Source organism: Myotis daubentonii, chromosome 2 (genome assembly GCF_963259705.1).
Source record: "Myotis daubentonii chromosome 2, mMyoDau2.1, whole genome shotgun sequence".
In the NCBI taxonomy this organism is placed as follows: Eukaryota; Metazoa; Chordata; class Mammalia; order Chiroptera; family Vespertilionidae; genus Myotis; species Myotis daubentonii.
The window spans coordinates 209,236,596-209,258,201 of NC_081841.1; the positions used below are offsets into that span (position 1 = coordinate 209,236,596).

General features: G+C 37.1%; 1 non-coding gene across 1 annotated transcript; it reads right to left on the reverse strand.

The window, feature by feature from the left end:
* Window positions 1–1,073: 1,073 nt before the first annotated feature.
* LOC132228982 (U1 spliceosomal RNA) lies at window positions 1,074–1,237 on the reverse strand. Its single transcript, XR_009451566.1, has one exon. It is a non-coding gene; the product is annotated as a U1 spliceosomal RNA (small nuclear RNA).
* Window positions 1,238–21,606: the final 20,369 nt, after the last annotated feature.

Sequence of the window (21,606 nt, forward strand, 5' to 3'; positions counted from 1 at the left end):
AGGATAAAATCTTGAAAACTGATTCAATCATAGAAGAGGATGAAAAATTGCCAAGACAAAGAGATTGCCTCTGCAGGAAGATCCACAATTAGAAGGTAAACACTATTCAAACTATTCCTGACTCTTTTTTTTTTTTGACAAAAAAGTAAAACACTTAAATCTTCAATGTTTCTGATATTTTATATTACAGTATATTAAAGAAATAACAGTTTTATCATTTTTCATTTTTCTATACACCTATCACTTACAGTAAAGAGTTTTCTTAATGTTTGGACAAAATTTAATTTTGAAGTTAAGGAAACTATTGTATCCTACACTAGCATTTACAGTAAGAACTATCTATATTTGAAGTGGCTGTTTTTATAAGTGAGTAAAATGCTGTTCTATTCATTTCACAATCTTTGCATACTGTGAAAACATAATACCAATTAAGACATAATAATGATAACTTATATGAAGAAAAATATTATTTTTAGATAGTTTCCTTCTAAAACATCAGATGGAATGATAGAAAGAAAACTCAATTTAAACACATTGCTCTGTTTGATTAAAGTCTGCAAGCAAGATGGTATCATTTTATGTCATGATCTGAAATAGCATGGTCAAGAAACTGAATATAAACATATCTTTTTAAAATCAACTAATTTATAATTAAATTAAAATGATACAGATTTGTTGATGCACTTAATCAAAGGCATGGCAAAGAGATATTCATGTGGTGTAGTTCTCAAAAAAATGATTTAGTTAGAATTCTTTGAATAGTTAAGTTGGTTTGCTTGGTCTGCTTTTCTATTGGGAGGTCCTTTTATCTCTAAGTAATATCAATATTGACGATGTCTCATGGTACCACTATAGCATTTGCTCAACATTTAGCAGATGTGTGCACATAGATTAAAAGACAAAAGTCAGATTTCAATTCCCAGCTCCTGAGATTGCTTTGCCTCCAGCTTACTTTATGTCATATGATTGCTAAGCTCTAATTTTTGCTCAGGTATTAATATTTTTCTTCTTTCTTCTGAGGATTTCTTACAAATGTGCTTAATCTTTTATTGTATTAATACCCTTTTTTTTCCCAGGGGAGAGCGGGAACGCAGTCCCCCACTACCACAAATTATGCAGTGAAGTTTCCTACATTTGAGGATATCGCAGGGGTCAGCACATCCAGAGTGCAATGGATAAGCCTCGCCCCAGGAAAACCACCTTCGTGATCATGGTATCTCCCCTGCCAGGTAAGTATAATACCCTTTTCATGTAAACATTCTAAGTGGACTCTGGAAGTTCACACACATTAACCACATAAAATTTATTTTATTTCATTGCTGGTTTTAAAAACTCAAATATTATTCAAAAATGTAATTAGAAGCATGTGCTCTGCTCCTCCCCTCCCCCCAAATCTGGGAGTTTCCAAGTGTTAGGAAGGAAGAGTCTGGTTGAATTCCTCTGGTGGGATCAGTGCCTTAAAGAAGAAGAAACACCAGCGCTCTTTCTCCATCGTGTGAGGACACGCCGGGAAGGTGGCCATCTGCACGCCAGAAAATGGGCCCTCACCAAGAACTCACAATGCTGGCAACTTGATCTCAGATTCCAGCCTCCAGAACTGTGAGAAATAAATGTCTATTGTTTAAGTCACCCAGTATTTTGTTGTTATAGGAGCCCAAGATACAAGATGACTAATACACAGTCTTTTGTTTTGTTTTGTTACTTTGGTAGCTATTTTGCCATTTTCTATTTTCTTGGTGTTTTGTAGACAGTGATATATGTATCTGGATGTGATTTTTTAATACTTCTTATTACTTGATATGTTCTTACAAAAGTCGTATCATTTTTTCCACAAATCTCTAACTTAGCCCTTCAAACTTTGCTCTTCTGCTCCTGAAACTATTGCAACTTCCAGGCCTATCTTCCATATAAATTAATGCTTTCTTTTTTCATACTTATTTATCTCCTTACATAAGTATGGAATAAATAAGGAAACAAATAGATATGGGTCTTTTGGGGGATAATATTTTCATATTTTCTTGTTTATATTTATTGATGTTATTTGTTTCTTTATCTCTGAAGATTTTAAACATTTTCCAGGTAGATATCTAATTGACATAGCACAACTTACTAAAAAGAGATTTCCTTTCCAACAGCTTTTCAATGTAACCTATGTCACAAACCAAATGTATGGTTCTGCTTTGGGGCTCTTGTTCTGCTTTATTGTGGGATTTTTATCATTTTTATTGATTTCAGAGAAGAAGGGAGAGGGATAGAGATAAAAACCTCAATGATGAAAGAGAACCACTGTTCGGCTACCTCCTGCATGTTCCCCATTGGGGATTGAGCCTACAACCTGGGCATGTGCCCTGACTGGGAATTGAACTGTTCATAGATCAACGCTCAACCACTGAACCAAGCCAGCTGGGCTTTTTGTCATATTATGTAAGTGTATTGCTAATCAAGAGGTTTTCAGCTTATTATTAGCTAATATCTTATAGAATCCATTTACAATACAATTCATTTTTTACAATAATATAGTATAAGCAATTTTATATTTCAGAATACTCAATAGTTTAATTATCTTACAGCTTCTCATATTAGATTACATTGACAAGGTTTTTGCCTCTTACTTTAGCTGATGAAGAATTTTTACTTAGACATGACAACTAAATAATTTTCTTATCATTCTTTTGTTCTTAATTATTTTCAACATAATGTTTGTCCTGGTCAAGTTTTTTTAGAACTCTTGACCATTTGTAGTTAAAATTAGATGACAGAAACTCCACATATGTTTAATTAGAAATATTATGCTAATTTTAATGCTCTGAAAAGGAAATGATGCCACTACCCCCCAACCGCTCCCCCGCATTAAGACACTTAAGACTTTTATCTCAAGATAACTCCCAATACAGCATGCGATGAAAGAATCAAATGAAATTGCCAGTTTCAATTTTAATATAAAATATTCATGTGAATTTTAATTTTCTCTCTTTTATTTTCTTTTTCTAAGGTGAAGAATGAATAGAACTTCTATTTCTAGTCATGATAGAGTAATGGAATTAGATTTCTTCTTCTGCACGGAATAATTATAAAACTAGATAAAATACATGTAAACAGTTTCAGACTTTAGACACAAGGTAGCACAAGGCAATGATTCCTGAGAGAGGGAACTCCAAAATGAGCCCCTCGATTGCCTCAGGTTATTGCATGGGTGGTTTAATCCAAAGCAGAGCTTATTGTGGAACCTGTAAATTCAGCAGAGACTGAGCATATTGAGTTGGGGTGGGGAGGGCATGCAAATCATTAATGCTGCTTATTCTTATCTGTATTTAAATTTGGTTGAGACCTGCTCTTTAATGTCATATCCTTGATCCACTAATAATTATTTCTTGAAAATTTCCTTACCCGGGAGTTGCATAATCCTGCCTCAAACTTTTGTTGAGTGGTGCTCTTCCTTTTTTCTGTGTCTGCTTTTAACATTTTTTTTGAAAGTTTCTGTAGAGAAAAATATAGAAACACATATTAAAACTTTCATAAAAGTCTGATGTTTAGTCCAAAAAATGTCTTCACATAATTTCTGGGCCAGAGTGCCTACTAGCTATCTGATTTATTCTGTGTGAATACCATTAGTGTGATGGTCTAAATACAGAGAAGTAAATAAAAGTGAATCTCCAACATTTATAGGGAACTCATACAACTTAACAAAAGGAAGATAAACAATCCAATCAAAAAATGGGCAAAGGACCTAAATAGACACTTTTCAAAAGAGGACATTCAGAAAGCCAAGAGACATATGAAAACATGCTCAAAGTCACTAATCATCCAAGAGATGCAAATCAAAACAACAATGAGGTATCATCTCACACCTGTCAGAATGGCTATCATCAACAAATCAACAAACAACAAGTGCTGGAGAGGATGCGGAGAAAAGGGATCACTCATGCACTGCTGGTGGGAATGCAGACTGGTGCAGCCACTATGGAAGACAGTATGGAGTTTCCTCAAAAAGTTAAAAATGGAACTCCCATTTGACCCTGTGATCCCACTTCTAGGAATATATCCCAAGAAACCAGAAACACCAATCAGAAAGGATATATGCATCCCTATGTTCATAGCAGCACAATTTACCATAGCAAAGATCTGGAAACAGCCTAAGTGCCCATCAGCAGTTGAATGGATTAGAAAACTGTGGTATATCTACACAATGGAATACTATGCTGCTGTAAAAAAGGAAGGAATTCTTACCATTTGCAATGGCATGGATGGAACTGGAGAGCATTATGCTAAGTGAAATAAGCCAGTCAATGTAAGAAAAATACCACATTACTCAGTCATTTATGGATAATAAAGACCATTATAAACTGATGAACAAAAATAGATACAGAGGCAGAGCAGCATTGAACAGGCTGTCAAACTACAGTGGGAAGGCTGGGGAAGGTTGGGGGGAGGGAGGGCGGGTAAGAGATCAACCAAAGGACTTGTATGCATGCATATAAGCATAACCAATGGACATAAGACACTCGGGGGGTAGGGGAGGCTGGGGGAATGTCAAGGGGGGGGAAGGAGACATATGTAATACTCTTTGTAATCCTTTAAGCAATAAAACAAAATTAAAAAAATAAAAATAAATGAAAAAAAAGTGAATCAGAATGCAATTTTATTTCATGGTCACAGAAAATGACAATCTTGTATGGGATTATACATTTATATGTTCCCTTCCCATTGTCATCAAGAACAAGCAATTGGTGATTGAGAAAATTGATTAGGAAAAATGAACTGATCTCCCCAAAATAGAAGAATCTTGATTTGCAGCATAATTTTACTTTCTATTATTTCATCAATTGAGTATCCAAGTTTTTAGCTTTAAGAAAATATAGTTTATTATAAGAATAAATGAGGAAGTCTAAGTAAATGCATATGTTTCTACATTGAATGATGCCAGTTTCTGTCTATAGAATGCTAAACTCCATCTAACATTAAATCAAGATGAGGGAATATTTTAGATTATATAAGTGAAAAAGAAATGGGAAAATAATCATTGAATTCTATAGAAAATATGGCATCATCTGAAATAAAGTCTGCTTTTAAAGGATAATAAAAAACTTCACTTGTTATTTAGTAATTCTGACTGAAAACTTTGGCCTCAGTGGCCATACAGGGTAGGAGGAAAGCCCAAATCTCTACCAGTATATAGAAGTTCATGTTGTGATGTGTGCAAGCCTATGAAATAGACAAACAACATTAAACAAAAGGTTAAGGTGATAGTAAGGGCATCTGGATTTTCCAATCAATGGATTTATCAGTATGGAACATGTAGGTAAGTAAAGTAGAATAATAATCTCTTTAATCTCACTCCATGGCATTTTCTGCTGGACACTATGCCATATCTAATAGAGGTGATGATGCTGTTCATGGGCTGAATCTCCCTAAATTTTGGCAAATGATTCTCCTTACTGATGGGCATGGACTGGGAGCAGGAAATATGGTAATTCCAAAGTTTTCTCTAACATATTCATTTAAGACCTATCATTCTAAACCAAGCATATAGAATAAATGACACTAATTATATTCACTTAGATTATCATTTTACATTTCTTAAAGAAGAGATCATTGACAATATTTTTTAGAAAATTCAAAGTGAATGTTATTGGAATGAGCTAGAAGAGATGCATCTGAGAACTCAAAACAGAAAAGGAGGCTCAGTGGAATCTGTTTCTATATCTTTAAAAATTATAATTTTAACATATACTAATACCAATTTATGCTCTGCTACTTTTTGCTCAACCTTTGAGTAAAATTCTTCTTATATATTATTGCCTAGCATATTTGTTTCAGAAAAAAAAAAAGTAAAATGATACTGATGGTTCAGTGGTTAGTATTTTCAAAAGAAAAACATACATAAACCAGGGCTACTGTTTGATTGAGTGTGTCAGGGAAAGTAAATGACCAAATAATAAAGGTAAAGAGCAAACCTTGTCCAAAGTACAGAACTTTTTTCACAAAAATATAAACCTTGATATATTTACTGAACTACTATGTCTCAGAACCTGTGTTGGGCCCTGCAGATGTAAAAAGTAAGGCATAATCCTGATCTCAGGAGCTTACATTTTGGGGTTAAAATACTCATTAGAAAATATATAGAGGAGTGCAGAGTTTGTCACTGGAAGATGTAACAGGGACTCTGAACTCACACTCTATGGGAAGAGTCCTAATTAGCGAGCAGAATTAAATTAAAGAAAAAAGTTTACTGTATAGAGGGAAAGACAACATCAAAAGGAGGTAGTGATTGAAAATATAAAATGTTTAACAAAATGCAAATTATTTCGTATGGAAGAAATGAGGAAGACAGGAGAAAAAATATATATATATAATTGTTTTTTTATAATTTTGGCTTGAGAAAAATTTTCTAAATCTGCTATCAGAATATCATATTCAGTGATAAAAATAGAGGGGGAGTACAAAGACTTTAAGGCCCAACTTCATTACTTAACTAATAAAAGTGACCTGGGAGAACTAACTTCCAAAGGCCCTTAGCATTTCAGTTTCCTCACATAAAAATTGGGAATAAAATATTTTGTTGTCACCTTCATGCAATATTGTTTTGAAAGCCAAATGAATTAATATCTTTTAAAGTATCTAGAACAGTGCCTGAGACATAATAAGCATTCAATAAATATGAGTTATTACTAATATTAACAAAATCAGAAACTATAAGACATTGATATATGTAATTGTATATAGTACAAAAACAAAGTCTGTAGAGGTAGTTGTGCTAAAGTGTGTTGGTTACACCAGGTGGGATAGCTGAAAGGACTCACAGAGTTCTCAGTGTGCACTGAAACATGTAAGTCTCTTAATAAAGGCAAAGGATAGATTGAGGAGGAGAAAAAGAGTGAAGGCAGCATTGGCATCAGAGAGATTTTCAGGTGCAGCCCCACAGGGGCCTTTCTAGGGCACACATGATGAGATTCATCACCAGGTTATGAAACACCAAGCTATGCCTTAAGAATCTTAGTATCAGGAGAACCTGGACCAAAAAAAAAAAAAAATTCCAATGGGCTCTTTTATGCCTCACTGGTTACTAAGTTGAGCCAGGTTGTAAAACTGGTAAAACCAGGTATAAATCACCATTTCATATATCCTAAAATAATGCAAAAAGGCTAGTCCCTGGTGTCTCAAGGATAACATTGACCAGCACATCATCAGTCACTAGTTAGAGTATCTTATCCTAATCTTGGCCAAGGGGCAGTACCAGGATTATAGGTGTCTCCAAAAACGAGCATAGAGGTGCCCCAATATAGCTACAGGATAACTTTATCTTATCCATTCCTCACTTCTGACTCATATTCAAACTTTTACAATTATAAACTGTTCGTTATCATATTATCTGCATGTTTCACACCTTTTATAAAATAGAAAAGGCAAAAAACAACCAAAATATTAATTATTTGTATTATTCAATGAAGTATAGTGTTGCTTCAAAAAAACAGTTCCATTTCCAGTATTCCAATCCAAACTTGTTTGTAATCTTGTAGAATTTGACAACTTTGTTACCTCCTTTCATCATCAAAATCTGAACTTTGGCAATGGTATAACCAAATTAACTAAGTAAAAATTATTTAAGTATTAAGTAAATCTAGTTGCTCCTCTATCAAACCAGCTTCCAAGAGAAGAACATTTTGTGGAGGTTTTCATTCAATCTACTATTACATCTGATCACTGATATCAATATCATCAATCCAATTTCATTGTATCAATTACATCAATATTATGGTAAAAAGCAGTTATGTTTTAGAATAAAATTATGAGAAAATTAGTCAGTTTTAAATATAAAAGCATTTTATCAGCCTTTCCAACAAAAGCAGCTCTTGCCCATGTAAGAAATGTTGTCATGGATTCGGGTGTAAATCAAAAAGTGAAATTTCAGCTAATTTTGAATTCCAAATCCCTTTATGGGCATAGCCATATGTCTTTTTTCATGCTATAAAGTTGCTAGTATTGGTTCCCAATGAGCCTTATCTTTAAGTAATGCCCATTTCTCCTCGATGGTAAAATCCTAGTCAAGTTTGATAGATTTCCAATTCCAACTAACTGCACTATTGAATATGAATATATAATGACTAGACCTTGGCAGTCACAGAGCACCTATGCAAATTACATTATTCAATTATGAATTCTTACAGGTTAGAGCACCGTAAATCTCTCATAAAATTATTCCTTATGCTTTTGCTGCCATGATCCCAGGCCATTGACCTTGAGCAGATGAAGCAACATTAGAATTACTTCAAGCGTTCTTTCTCAAGGTGTTGTTAGTGTTATTGACACATAAAGATAGATGACTCCAGATTGAATGCCTCTTAAATCATTCGGAGCCCATATTGGATCTTCAGCCCAAAGCAAATTAGGTGGTATTGTAAGCAATTAGCTTCATCCCGGTGGGCAAGAGTAAGTATAGCTAAGAGATAATAGTCTCTTTTCCTCAGCCTCTCACATGACACCAAATTAATGTAGGCATTTTCTTTTTGAATGATCATTTATTGGTTTCCTTTTAAAGAGCAGTCATCTCCCTCTTTTTCCATTTGTCATTTTTACCCTGAGGAACAGAGTGAAGAAATAAGATGGAGTCACTATAGTCAAGATGCTAAATTACTAAAACCAAGTAGGTTGAGAAAGCTATTATATTTTAACTGGCCTGTTTTAACTTATACATTTGAGTTTTCCAGTCTTTTATTAATGCCTGGATATATGCCAAACCTGCAGATAATCCTCTAATTACTCCCAGAAGGACTAGGAAAAGAATGTTTACTTACTTGCCCAGACCACCTGACATCTATTATTCAGACTACTGGTCATCTATAGGAAGACCATCATGGACCAATCCTTTCACCATCAAAATTTGAACTTTAAAATTTCTTAAGGGAACAGAGGCTAAGAATACAGGACTGATTCTTCTCAAGAATGTAGTTCACCATGAGAACTCTTAGTTTTTCTTTCTTTGGAACACTCTGGGTCATGCCTAGTTGTGCTTCTGACTTGCAAACCCTAAGACCCTTGAATAATACTTTATTATTTATTTCTAACTGAAGCCTCCTGACTTTTTCTTAGTATGTTCAACAACCCAGAGCCTCTGGCGAAGGTCATCAAGTTCCAACAAGACCCACAGAATTGGCAGCAATATGAATCTGGCTAATCTGGATTAAGGGCAGATTTATAGGACTATCTCATCTCCTCTGTAGGAAAGAGGCAGAAACCATTGATCTTAATTTCATTCAAGTTTGGGAGGCACATAAATAATCTATTATAATTACTTAAACTCTAATCATTGGGTATATTATTACATATTTATCATATATTGCATAAATTACCCAATTATTAACATAATATATGCCTCTGTATACATGTATATGCCTATTATATGGCAACTGTTAAAATACAAATACATACCTCTATGTATGTATATATGTATCTATATGCTTTAAATGTACATGCTCATTTATTGACATGCACACTTTTTCATGACATACTATTAGGGGGGAAAAGCCTAGTTATAAAAGTGTAGTTTTAGCCCTTATAATTTTGAAGATACACAGCTGGAGAAAGAGTGCATAGGCAGAAAAGTAGATAATATCTAAAATTATATTCATCCAAGTGTTAATAGTATTTGCCTCTGGGTGGTAGATTTAGAAAGATTTTAACTTTCTTCTTATATTTGTGGGGTGAAAGTTCATTATTACTATTATCTTTTATATTTGGAAATAAAATGTTACTTTTATTAAAAATATAAAAAAATAAAATATAAATTAAGGAAAGAGAGCAGAGAAAATTCTTAAGTGGACAGAAAATAAAGACCAAAATAATATCCTTAAAGTATAAATTGACTGTAAAATGTTGAAGGAGAATAAAACTTCCATAAAAAATAAATATTGTATGTATAAAATATAATATATAAAAGTCATAAAAACTCAAATATTAAATTAAATCATTTTCATTAGGTATTTCTGTGAAAGAGTTAAAATTTGAAAGGAGATGTAAGATGACTTTAGGTGAATCCCACTTGCCAGATCTAAAACTGCTTGCTCTGCTGACTGCTAAATTGAACTTTTTCCATTTGTGATTAAAAAACAAAACCCTGTAAATTGATTTTTAATGGAATTTGATGCCAAATCTTCATGCACCTACTATGTCACTGATAAGAGAATTTTTATAAATTTTAGTTAGCAAATGAATTTTCATAATTCATGTAGATAGGAAAGACATAATATTAAAACAGACATATTAAGTATAAGAACAGATAAAGGGCAATGGAGTGAAATAATCTGAGCAGTGGAAGCTTAACTTCTCACTGACAAAACCATTCATGTCACATTTCTTATTTCAACACAGGTTCTTTCCGTATAGAACCATTGGCAAAGTCACCAGGTTAGCAGGAATTTTGCTTCTATCTTCATGTTGAGGAAATAAAATATGAATTTAAAATGTATCTAAAATAGCATAATCATTTTAATAATTCAAGAAGACAGTTGATGTTAAAAATTAGAGCTTTGTAATAAGCTAATATTATGGGTTGAATTGTGTAACCTTTCCTCCCCCAATTCACATGATTAAATCTTAACTCCCAGCAAACCAGAATGTGACCTTATTTATTTATTTTAAATATATTTTGACTTTTTACAGAGAGGAAGGGAGAGGGATAGAGAGCTAGAAACATCGATGAGATTGAAACATCAACTAGCTGCCTCCTACACACCCCCTACTGGGGATGTGCCCGCAACCAAGGTACATGCCCTTGACCGGAATCAAAACTGGGACCTTTCAGTCCGCAGGCTGACGCTCTATCCACTGAGCCAAACCGGCCAGGGCGTGACCTTATTTGGAGATAAGATCTTTACAGAGGTACTCATGTTAAAATGAGGTCCCTAGGGTGAGCTCTAATCTAAGTATGACTAGTAATCTTATTAACAGGAAAAATTTGGATAGAAATGGGACGTCAATGTACAAGACCCAGGTCAAAGGCAGATGCAGACAAGCCAAGGATCAGGAATAGGTACTCCCTGCAGCCCTCAGAAGGAACCAACCCTGCCTGATGATATCCAGATCTAGCCTCCAGCACTGTGAGACAATACATTTCTATTGTTTAAGCCACTCCCTTTGTGGTCCATTGCTGCTGCACCCCTAGCAAACTAAAACAGCCAATATAAACATTTATCTGAAGGTTTTAAGGGATACAATTTGTTTTTTAAAAGAACTTTTCACCAGTTTTCAGATACAAACACTTTTCAAAAATGAAGCTACCAAGTATTTTGCTATTTTTGAAATATATCCTTTTATTTTTTTATGTATTTCTTTAAAATATGAAGGCCAGTATTCAAAAAGAAATTTAGAAACTTGATTAGACAGGAAGATTTGAATCATCTATGACTAATTCCTTATAAATACATAAGCAAAGCATTTTGAGAAGAAAAAACAAACCCACAGCATCCATAAGTTAAATATTATAAACAGACAGAGAGAAAAAAGAACATAACCAAGGGCAACTAAATTCAAAATGTAACATTCTCCTAAGGAAACCAGTAAAACTATTTTTATTTTATGATCTTTGCACATTGCCTCTGAGTATTTCCACAGCCTTCCCACAGGATATATCTCTTTAATAAACCCTAACTGATAACACTAAATGTATACTAGAGATCTTCAGCAGGCTGCCTCGCATTTTGAAAGTTAGGTAATGATATTTCAAATAGACACTGAGTTGTATCCTAAATAATATATATATATACAGACACACATATATATGCACAACCTCAAGCGATAACTAAAAATGAATTTTAACACCTGAAGACAAAGACAGCAAAACAAGGGGAAAAACAAAACCCCATATTCAGAGTTACTTAAATGAGAAAAGCAGAGCTGAGATAATTTAACTATATAAAATGCCATCACTGGGCCTGGCTGGTGTGGTTCAGTGGTTGAGTGTTGACCTATGAACTAGGAGGTCACAGTGAGTCCAGTTGTTTTCCTGAGCAAGATGCAAGGCTGATTTCTTTCCCAGGTTTTTGTCCAGATGGATTCCAAGAATGAAGCCACGGACAAATGGTGGTGGGTGAAAAGGGTGGAAATTTATTGGAAGCCAGTACAGACTCCCAGGTAGGGATGGGGTCCCACCAAGCTCCTTTTTTCTAAGGTTTATAAAGGCTACAGTTTTTTGTTTCTTCATAATCCCTTCTAATTGGTAGAATATCAGCTTCAAAGCCCAAACCCCTCGTGGTGCCCTCCTCTTTCTCTTCCCCTTTCGTGGTAGAATTTTCTGTCTCCTGTAAAAATCTGTTTTCCTCTTTCTCCCACTTGTCGGCATTTCTCTATCCTCTGTGAAAGTTTGCTTCCTCTTTCTCCCCGTAACCCGTGGCTTTTCCCTATCTTCTGTGTATGGATTTCTGCCACTCCTCTTATCCTGTGGCACCTCTTTTTTTCCTCTGTGAATGTATACCTTTTGGCAGCTCCAAGCCCTCACCTATGCAGCTCTCCCCCATGGACCCACTTTATTCTTAAATCTCCCTAAATCTGCCTATTTTATTCCTAAAACTCCTTTCAACAGTTCGATTCCTGGTTGGGGCATATGCCCTGGTTGCAAGCTCAAACCCCAGTGTGGGGCATGCAAGAAGCAGCCAATCAATGATTCTCTCTCCTCATTGATGTTTCTATCTCTATCTCCCGCTCCTTTCCTCTATGAAATCAATAAAAATATATTTTAAAAAATAAAATAATAATAAATAAAATGTCATTACCTGAAATTAGAGTAGTGGCATCATAGCACATTTTGTAAAAGACATCCTTAATCTTGTCTTAATGTAAAGACTTCAACTCAACATTTTATATTAAGCCAGGGAGGGAATGGCAGGTTCCACAGCTCCACAGCAGTCTTTTGTCTGGAATCAGAAACAAGGCAGGTGTCTGCAATGCACTTACATAAAGTTTTTGTAAATAAGTAATATACTATCGTCTATGCATAACTGCTATGCAGATCATAGGACGTTACCGAGTGAATGAGGGTAGTAAGGTATGGGTGAGCACAACTTTTGAAAGGTGGATCAGGTATTATATTATGTGTCTGAGGATGTAGCTTTCTGGCTGAGATCTGGGGTTCTGTGACAGTTTGGGAGAAAAGCCCTGGGTTGAGAAACCTCCCATATAGAGGCCCTGAGGTAGGAACGGGCTTGGTGAATTAAAGTGTAGAAAGAGTCTGGAGAATGAGCAAATGGTAACCTATGTCGCAGAAACTGAAAAGAACCAGAGATCAGGAAGGGCCTAGAAAATGTTGGCCACGAGCCTGGATTAGCGCTTCAGAAAGCCATTGGAGGGCTTCAATTTATGTTTTTAAAGTCTCATCTTGGCTGCTCTGAGAAGAATGGAGAGGAAGGAGGAAAAATGTCATGACAGAGATCAGTTAGAAAACTGTCTTATCCACTGCTGTACTCCCAGTGGCTAGCACGAAATAGGTGCTCAGTATTTGCTAAATGAAGAAATTCCTGGGTTACAAAGAACAGGTATGAGGAGTCTGTGGCATCAGGTTTAAAAATTAACAGTTTTCATAGACCATGGGACAGACTGTCAAACCTCAGAGGGAAGGGAGTGAGTGGAAGGTGGGTTGGAAGTGATCAACCAATGAACTTGTATGTATATATGCATAACTCATGGACATAGACAATAGTGTGGTGAAGGCCTGGGGGGCAGGGGGCAGGATTCTAGCTAAAAGGGGTGATTGGGTAAAAATGAGACATCTGTAATGCTTTCAACAATAAAGATTTTAAAAAGTCAAATCAAGTCAATTAAAATAAAAATTAACAGTTTTTAAAAACTCATAGACACAGACAACAATATGGTGATTACCAACGAGAAAAGGGAAGTAGGGGGAGATATAAAAAGATAAAGGGGGGATAGATAAATGGTGATGGAAAAAGAGTTGACTTGAAGGGGGAAAAAATTCTTACACGTGGAGAGCTAAATTCAATCTTTACAGGACTCCTCTGAGATGGAAAGTGCCATTGATAAAGGGCAGAGTGGAAGAAATACTAGCTGTGAATTTGGCAGATGATCTGACTAGCCCACTAGAGAAAAAGAGAAGCCCATGGTTCAATCCACCCACTGCCTCAGCCAGCGGCCAGTTAACTGTTAACTCCCAGACTCAGCATTACCTAGATGATCACAGGTACCACGGACACACGATGGAGCTCAGCCAAGACAAGAGGCATCCAGTTGAGCCCAGCCTAAATTGATGACCTACAGTGATTGAGAACATAAGCTCAATAAATGGAATCATAAGCTAAAAAAATAAATGTTTTTTTTTTAATTAACAACTTTTAAATGTATGTATAGGTTGCATGAGTAATGAACATTTCTGGAGATGTAGAATTGTGATTTCAGCAATCTCAGCCCTCATATTGGTAAAATATACAAAAGAAAAAAAAAACAGAAAAAAAGGAAGAAAATGGCCTAAATACACCATTAATGTACAGGGTCTATGACTCAGCAGCAGCAGCATGTGAATTTTTAATTGACTATTGCACTTCTCTGAAATTATACATCTGCTACATATGTGTCCCTGAGGGTAATACAGTTTCTCCGTTAATGATGATTAAAATAGAAAACATATTTTACCTCATTAAAATTCATTTAGCAAACAATCATTCAGCCCCTAATTTTTCCAGGGACTGTCAAAAGCTGAATAAAGCCCAGTCCTTGCAAATACTGTCTAGCTGAGAGCAGTGCCACCATCAGGCGGATCATAGGACATTTTTCACACTTGATTTGTTCTTCTGAGAAAGTTATGTGAAAAGTCAGCTACTACTGAGCCAAGAGAAAATACAGGGAGCAAAAGTATACCTGCCCCCCACTTTCAGCAAGAGGATGGGGCACTGAATACGGGGGAATGAGGATATACCTGGGTGGTGTAGAGCTCAGCCCAGAAAAAGACTGAATGTCCTTTTTACAGCTGGCCACCCAAAATCACCCAACACAATGCCTAAGCAGAGCTGTTCCACACATTATCATGCCCCCCGCCCCCTTCCCCTCCTCTCCAACCAGGTGGAGACATTTAGAACTGCCTGGAAAACTTGTTCAAAAAGGGAAATATTAGGGAGGGAAAACATGATCCCTTAGCCCACCATATTGGTTCAGGCAGATCTGTCCTGGCCAGCCCCGCCCCAGCAGATAATGGGCAGCCCTCAGCTCAAAGGTAGCAGGGCTGGGGGGAGCTGAGTCATGGTGGAACTCAGCTCCTAGAGCTTTAGCCTGGGGGCAACAAGGGTGATGCTGGCTGAACTGAGTGCAGGGCCCTGAGTTGAAACCCAGGCTGGATATTGGAGAAAATTTAGAGCATTAAGTACTTGGGACATAAATATGTGAGCCTCTGCGCTCACAAACATTAAATGAGCCTACTGAGGTAAGTAGAAAGAGAACCATAATAAAATAGGATAGGGTAGAGCTGCATAAAGAGAACTGGGCAGGGTGAAATCCTCAAAACTGGTGGTGAATCAGGTTCCTCCTCTGCATAGCTGATTAACTATTTGAATGCTCACTGTCTCTGGGAGTCTGATGGCTTTAATGATAAGATGGTAGTGTGGTCTAAGGGTTAATGCCATAACAATCCAGGCACAGTGCTCAAGGCAGCTTTTCCCATTTCCCTGAATTTTGGTGCTATGGAAAATGGCAGGGAGAGATGTTCAATTTTCCCAGGGGTTCACAGTCTTGGAAGGCTTCAAAGAAGGGGAGTCATTTACTAGTACTATGGTCTTAAAAAGACAACATCAGAAGAGAAATAAATTGAGCTCAAGGGTGTGTATGCAAAGTTCAAGTGATTGAATTTAGAGTTGATTGTGGGGATTGCGCTGGAAGTTAAAGACAGAATGACTGTTTGGAAATAACATTTTTAAAATATACGATGTATGAAGAGGTGTTACATTGTTATTATTAAACTTTTTTAATGACAGCAATGATCTGGTTGGTAAAATGTTTTAGTAAGGTAATTCCCACCTCAACTTGACTCCTCCAAAAATAATCATTTAGAGCAGTGGTTCTCAACCTGTGGGTCGTGATCCCTCTGGCGGTTAAACGACCCTTTCACAGGAGTCGCCTAAGACCATCCTGCATATCAGATATTTACATTATGATTCATAACAGTAGCAACATTACAGTTATGAAGTAGCAGCGAAAATAATTTTATGGTTGGGTCACAACATGAGGAACTGTATTTAAAGGGCCAGAAGGTTGAGAACCACTGATTTAGAGTCAGTCATTTCTGAATGGTAAAGGCATCACAGAACATAAGTGAGAGAGTCTTGAAAAGGTGCCTAATGGATTCAAAGTTGGAACAGAACAATTATTTCCAAGTAAAATCCAAGGGGTATTTGTAGGATGTGCAGGCTGAGTGTAATATTTACATTTTCCCTTTGGTTTATAGTTATGCTCACAATTTATTTCCGCATAATGGTGTTTTAGTCCCTACATCACTAAGTTTTATATTTAAGATTCTTTACAACAATACCAATAAAATATTAAAAACTCAGAAGAAAAGTGATATTACTCTGGCATAGATATGTAAATAGAAAAACATCAAAATTGCCAAGAGCAAGTATGTGGCTTGGTTCCTATAAAATTCGATCGGATTGGATTTCTCAGATTAAATACTCTAGGTTTTAATGCCTAGAGTTTTGTTGTCTTTCATTGCTCCAGTGGAAGCAAGCTGCTAAATGTTTTACTTGCTTTTCCTTCTCAGACTCCATTTTCAATCCTTACAGCCTTAGGGACTTAGTAGTGAAGGAAAGTAGGAAAGAGAAGCAGAAAAGAAAGAATAGTTAGCACTTCCACGCTTTAACTTTTACAACCCAATGGTTTTGAATAATTTATTATGTATAAAATAGGCCCTCTTGTCTGTTTCTGAGCACTGGACTCCAAACAGCAAATATGAATAACAAAATCCTACCATTTTTATCACAAATTTATTGTGTGGCACTTTTCTGGGCATTTTATTGCTTTTCCACGTTTGTCCAAGCTAGTAAAAGAGTTTGATGCCTCTTTCCTATCTAAACAATTCATCAGCAACTGTGAAGATTTAATAAAAAGATGAGGATAATAAAAAAATGAATAATTTTTTAAAAATATATTTTATTGATTTCTTACAGAGAGGAAGGGAGAGGGAAAGAGAGCCAGAAACATGGATGAGAGAGAAACATCGATCAGCTGCCTCCTGCACACCCCCTACTGGGGATGTGCCCGCAACCAAGGTACATGCCCTTGCGATTGGAGGGTGATGGGGGTCAACGCCTGAGGGCTCCCAGTATGTGAGAGGGGGCAGGCTGGGCTGAGGGACACTCCCCCCACACACCCAGTGCACGAATTTCGTGCACCGGGCCCCTAGTATGAAATAATATCCTATATAATAAAAGCCTAATATGCAAATTGTCCCCTGGACCAGGAGTTCAACCACTTGCTATGACATGCGCTGACCACCAGAAGGCAGCGTGGAACATGGTGGGTGTTGGTGATGCGGCGCTGGTAGTGGGTGGCAGTGGAGGTGCTGCCGGCCCCAATGGGCCCTAATGAGAACGGGACCACAGAGGGATAGTGAAGCAGGTGAGTGGGCAGCACCAGGCCAAGGCAGGTGCAAGCGGGGCCCAATAACCCTGCCGGTGGCCCCACAGACAGCGACCTGTGGCAGCGGTGGGGGGATGGGGCCACCACCCGGCTCCCAGGCACTGAGGGAGCCAGGCAGGGGCCTAATGACTCAGGAGGAGGGGGGCGTATGGGGGTTCCGGGGGGCCCACGGGGGCTCCAAGGGGCCCAGGTGCTGCCCAGGGCCCAGAGGTCAGCTGCGTCCTGCCCTTCTACACCAGATGCTTGCGCTTCAATCTCCAGTCAAGCCTAGGAACCGTACCTGTACAAGAATTTTGTGCACCAGGCCTCTAGTAATTCATAAAATCCTAACACTGGAGTGTCAGGAGGTCTGGTACAAAGTATCATGTTATATCCAGGGAGAGTGAGGCCCAAATCATCCAAATCAAAATTATTTTCTATCTTCTGCCAATGTTTTAATAACACATATTTTAGAAATTCTTGCCAATATGTAAACCAGTAACAGAAAGGCCAGAAAATGTGTTATCCAACACGGGAAATATAAATACTTTTTCTGGAACAACATGGATCAAAGAAGGATGACCCCTAACAAACCAGGACCCGTTGTCACTCTGGTACTCTTTATCATTCTTTTCCTCTCTTGTGCCTTTCTAGTCCCTTCTTCACACACCATTTCCCTCCTTAACATTCTTCAATGGCATCCCACTGCATTTGGGACATATTCCTAATTTTCCCCAGTTCTATAAAACCTGTGCAACCCAAACTGTGTGTTCCTCCCTTATCTTATTGTTGTCACTAAGACTGCTCTAGCCATATGGCCTTTTACCATTCCTTGAGTTGGCCAAACTCATTCTGTCCACATCTCTTCATATTCCTTCTATCTGAATTGCTGTTCTTATCCATCTTTGCTTGACTCGTTCCTTTTCCTCATTCAGGTCCATCTCAAATGTGAGGAATCTTTGACAACCCAACCAGAAGTGGCCTCCCCTCTTTATTTAAAACACTATAAGGTTTTATTTTTTTGGTTTTTTTTAATATATTTTTTATTGATTTTTTACAGAGAGGAAGGGAGAGAGATAGAGAGTCAGAAACATCAATGAGAAAGAAACATCGATCAGCCGCCTCCTGCACATTTCCTACTGGGGATGTGCCTGCAACCCAGGTACATGCCCTTGACCGGAATCGAACCCGGGACCCTTTAGTCCGCAGGCCGACACTCTATCCACTGAGCCAAACCGGTTTTGGCAACACTATAAGGTTTTAATTTACATTTTCCAAGTCTCTATCTTTCCAAGCACTGAAGTGACATCCAAATCACTGAAGCCAGTGTCATTTTGATGTTTCTGTTGTATTTAACCCAGCAGCATTTGCTGTAATTGATCTTTTTGCCCTCTTTGACACACTTCCTACACAGGATATCATATCACCTGGATTTTCTTTTTTGTTTTTAGTTATTCCTATTCAGATTCCTTTTCTCTTGCTTCCCGTGTGTTAACCTTGCAAGTCAGTGTATCCCTGGTCTCAGTTACTGACCTTTTTTTTTCTATCGATAGTATGTTTACTCCCTAGGCAATTTCATCCAATCTCACTGCTTCAAATATCATATAGAACCAGATAATTCCTCCATTTATATCTCTAACTCATATGTCTCCCTTAAACTCCAGGCCCATATATCCAATAATCATCTAATGCAGCGGTTCTCAACCTGTGGGTCGCGACTTCTTTGGCGGTCGAATGACCCTTTCACAGGGGTCGCCTAAGACCATCCTGCATATCAGATATTTACATTACAATTCATAACAGTAGCAACATTACAGTTATGAAGTAGCAATGAAACTAATTTTATGGTTGGGTCACAACATGAGGAACTGTATTTAAAGGGCCAGAAGGTTGAGAACCACTGATGGAAGTCTCCTGGATGTCTAAGGAGAATCTTCAAGAAACTGCTCCTTTCTCAACCATCCACACTTTTTTTTTCTTTTTGAAGAGAATGGTGGGGACTAAGATTTGTTCATACATGTCCTCACAGGTTATAGCAAAGACTTAGAATTTTTATTTTTTAATTGATTTTTAGAGAGAGAGGAAGGGACAGGGAGACAGGGAGAGAAACCTCAATGTGGGAGCAAAACATCAATCCATTGCCTTCTGCAAGTCCCTATCAAGGATACAGCCACAACTTGGCAATTGTCCTGACTGGTAATGGAACAGGCAACCCTTTGGTGCGCGGGATGATGCACAACCAACTAAGCCACACTGACCAGGACCACGTCTTCTTCTTCTTTGCTTTAACCTTTATTGTTGAAAGTATTACAGATGCCCCATTTATTCAAAGCTCATTCTCTACTTTTCAGTGATTCAAAAGTATGTTATGAATTGCTAAAATATATGTATTTTTTATTTCCTTCATATTCTGAGAGGCATTTCATTATTTATTTTATCCTTAGATAGATTTAACTTATATCCCATTTGTTATCATTCCTCAGAGAAATATGTCATGTATCTTTTTATTAAACTATCTATTTTACCAAGATGTGATGCATGTTGCAAAACTAATGTCTTTAGAACTTTCAAAAATTAAAAAAAGAGGAAAGAAGATTCTGAAAAATCTCCACAGAGGGTTATAAATAATTGCTGTTCTCTTAGCTAATCATCAATGAGATCACTTTTTCATTTTATTAATTGGTTCTATCTGTCATGGGGTCACAAATAGATATAAAAATAGAAAAAATAAAACCAGCATATATATGATGGAACATAAAATCAACATGACATTCTTATTAATCTTAAGTTCAATTTTTCTCAAGTAGGTACATTAGTAATCTAGAAACATCACTTCATTCTTGCCTTAATATGCTGTTCCTTCTATCCTGATTGAAGCAAAGCATAATAAAAAATGCTCAAGTATTTCTCTAGTCCAAAAATGAATATATAGCCTGTACATCCTTGGGTAGGTAATGTAGTTTGTGTGAACTATCAGGTGATATTGTGATATTATAACAGTGTCAGAACATTTAACCTATATCATAGTCCTTTGAGAAACTTAATTCCAAGAAAACGTTGACCAGTGGAAGAGTGCCAAATAGAAATATTGCTTTCTTCTGATTATTTCAAGAACTAGTGTCTATTAATCCGCACTGTGTTATCATTACTTACACAATCTCAGCTATAAGGAAACATGGGTGAATGGAGCAAAGAGAACTAAATAACCAGGCAAGCCCTAGCTGGTTTGACTCAGTGGCTAGAGTGTAGGCCTATGGACTGGAGTCCCAGGTTCGATTCCGGATTGCGGGCTCGATCCCCCGTAGGGTGCATACAGGAGGCAGCTGATCAATGATTCTCTCTCATCATTGATGTTTCTCTCCCTCTTCCTTACTCTCTGAAATCAATAAAAATACATTACACACACACACACATACACACACACACACACACACACACATACACAAAAGAACCATGCAAGAAAAGGCATGAAGAAATTGGAAACAAACTATGTGCCCAAATTTCACTGGTAGTGGTCAGCAACAAGGGAGCTAGAGAACTAAGATTACTTGATGGCAAATATTATTAACAAATCCCCAATCCAAACACTGAGTTTTGGGCCAATAGCCAGAAGTAGGAACTAAATCTAAAATCATGCGTTATGTAAAAGGCAACTGAGGAAGGATAAAGTGCTGCCATTATCTTCCATTAAATATTTCGACTTGAAGTACCCCGACTTCTACCAAAAAAGGACATAAAATTTCACTGAAATAGAGTATTTCTGATATAGCCACTCATTATGTTATCAGTGCGGTGTCCTTTGTGTCCCCACCTGTTGCCAGAGGAAGTGGGCTTCTGTAGGTGCCGTGGGAATAAGAATTTCCCAAGATCCCCACAGGAGGATGAGCTATCATAGAAAGCTTTATTTTTGGAATTAAACCCCTGAGTTTTCAAGGCCCCATCTCCCTCTGCCCCACCATGGAAAAAGTCCCATTTCATCCTCAGCAGAGCTAGAATCAA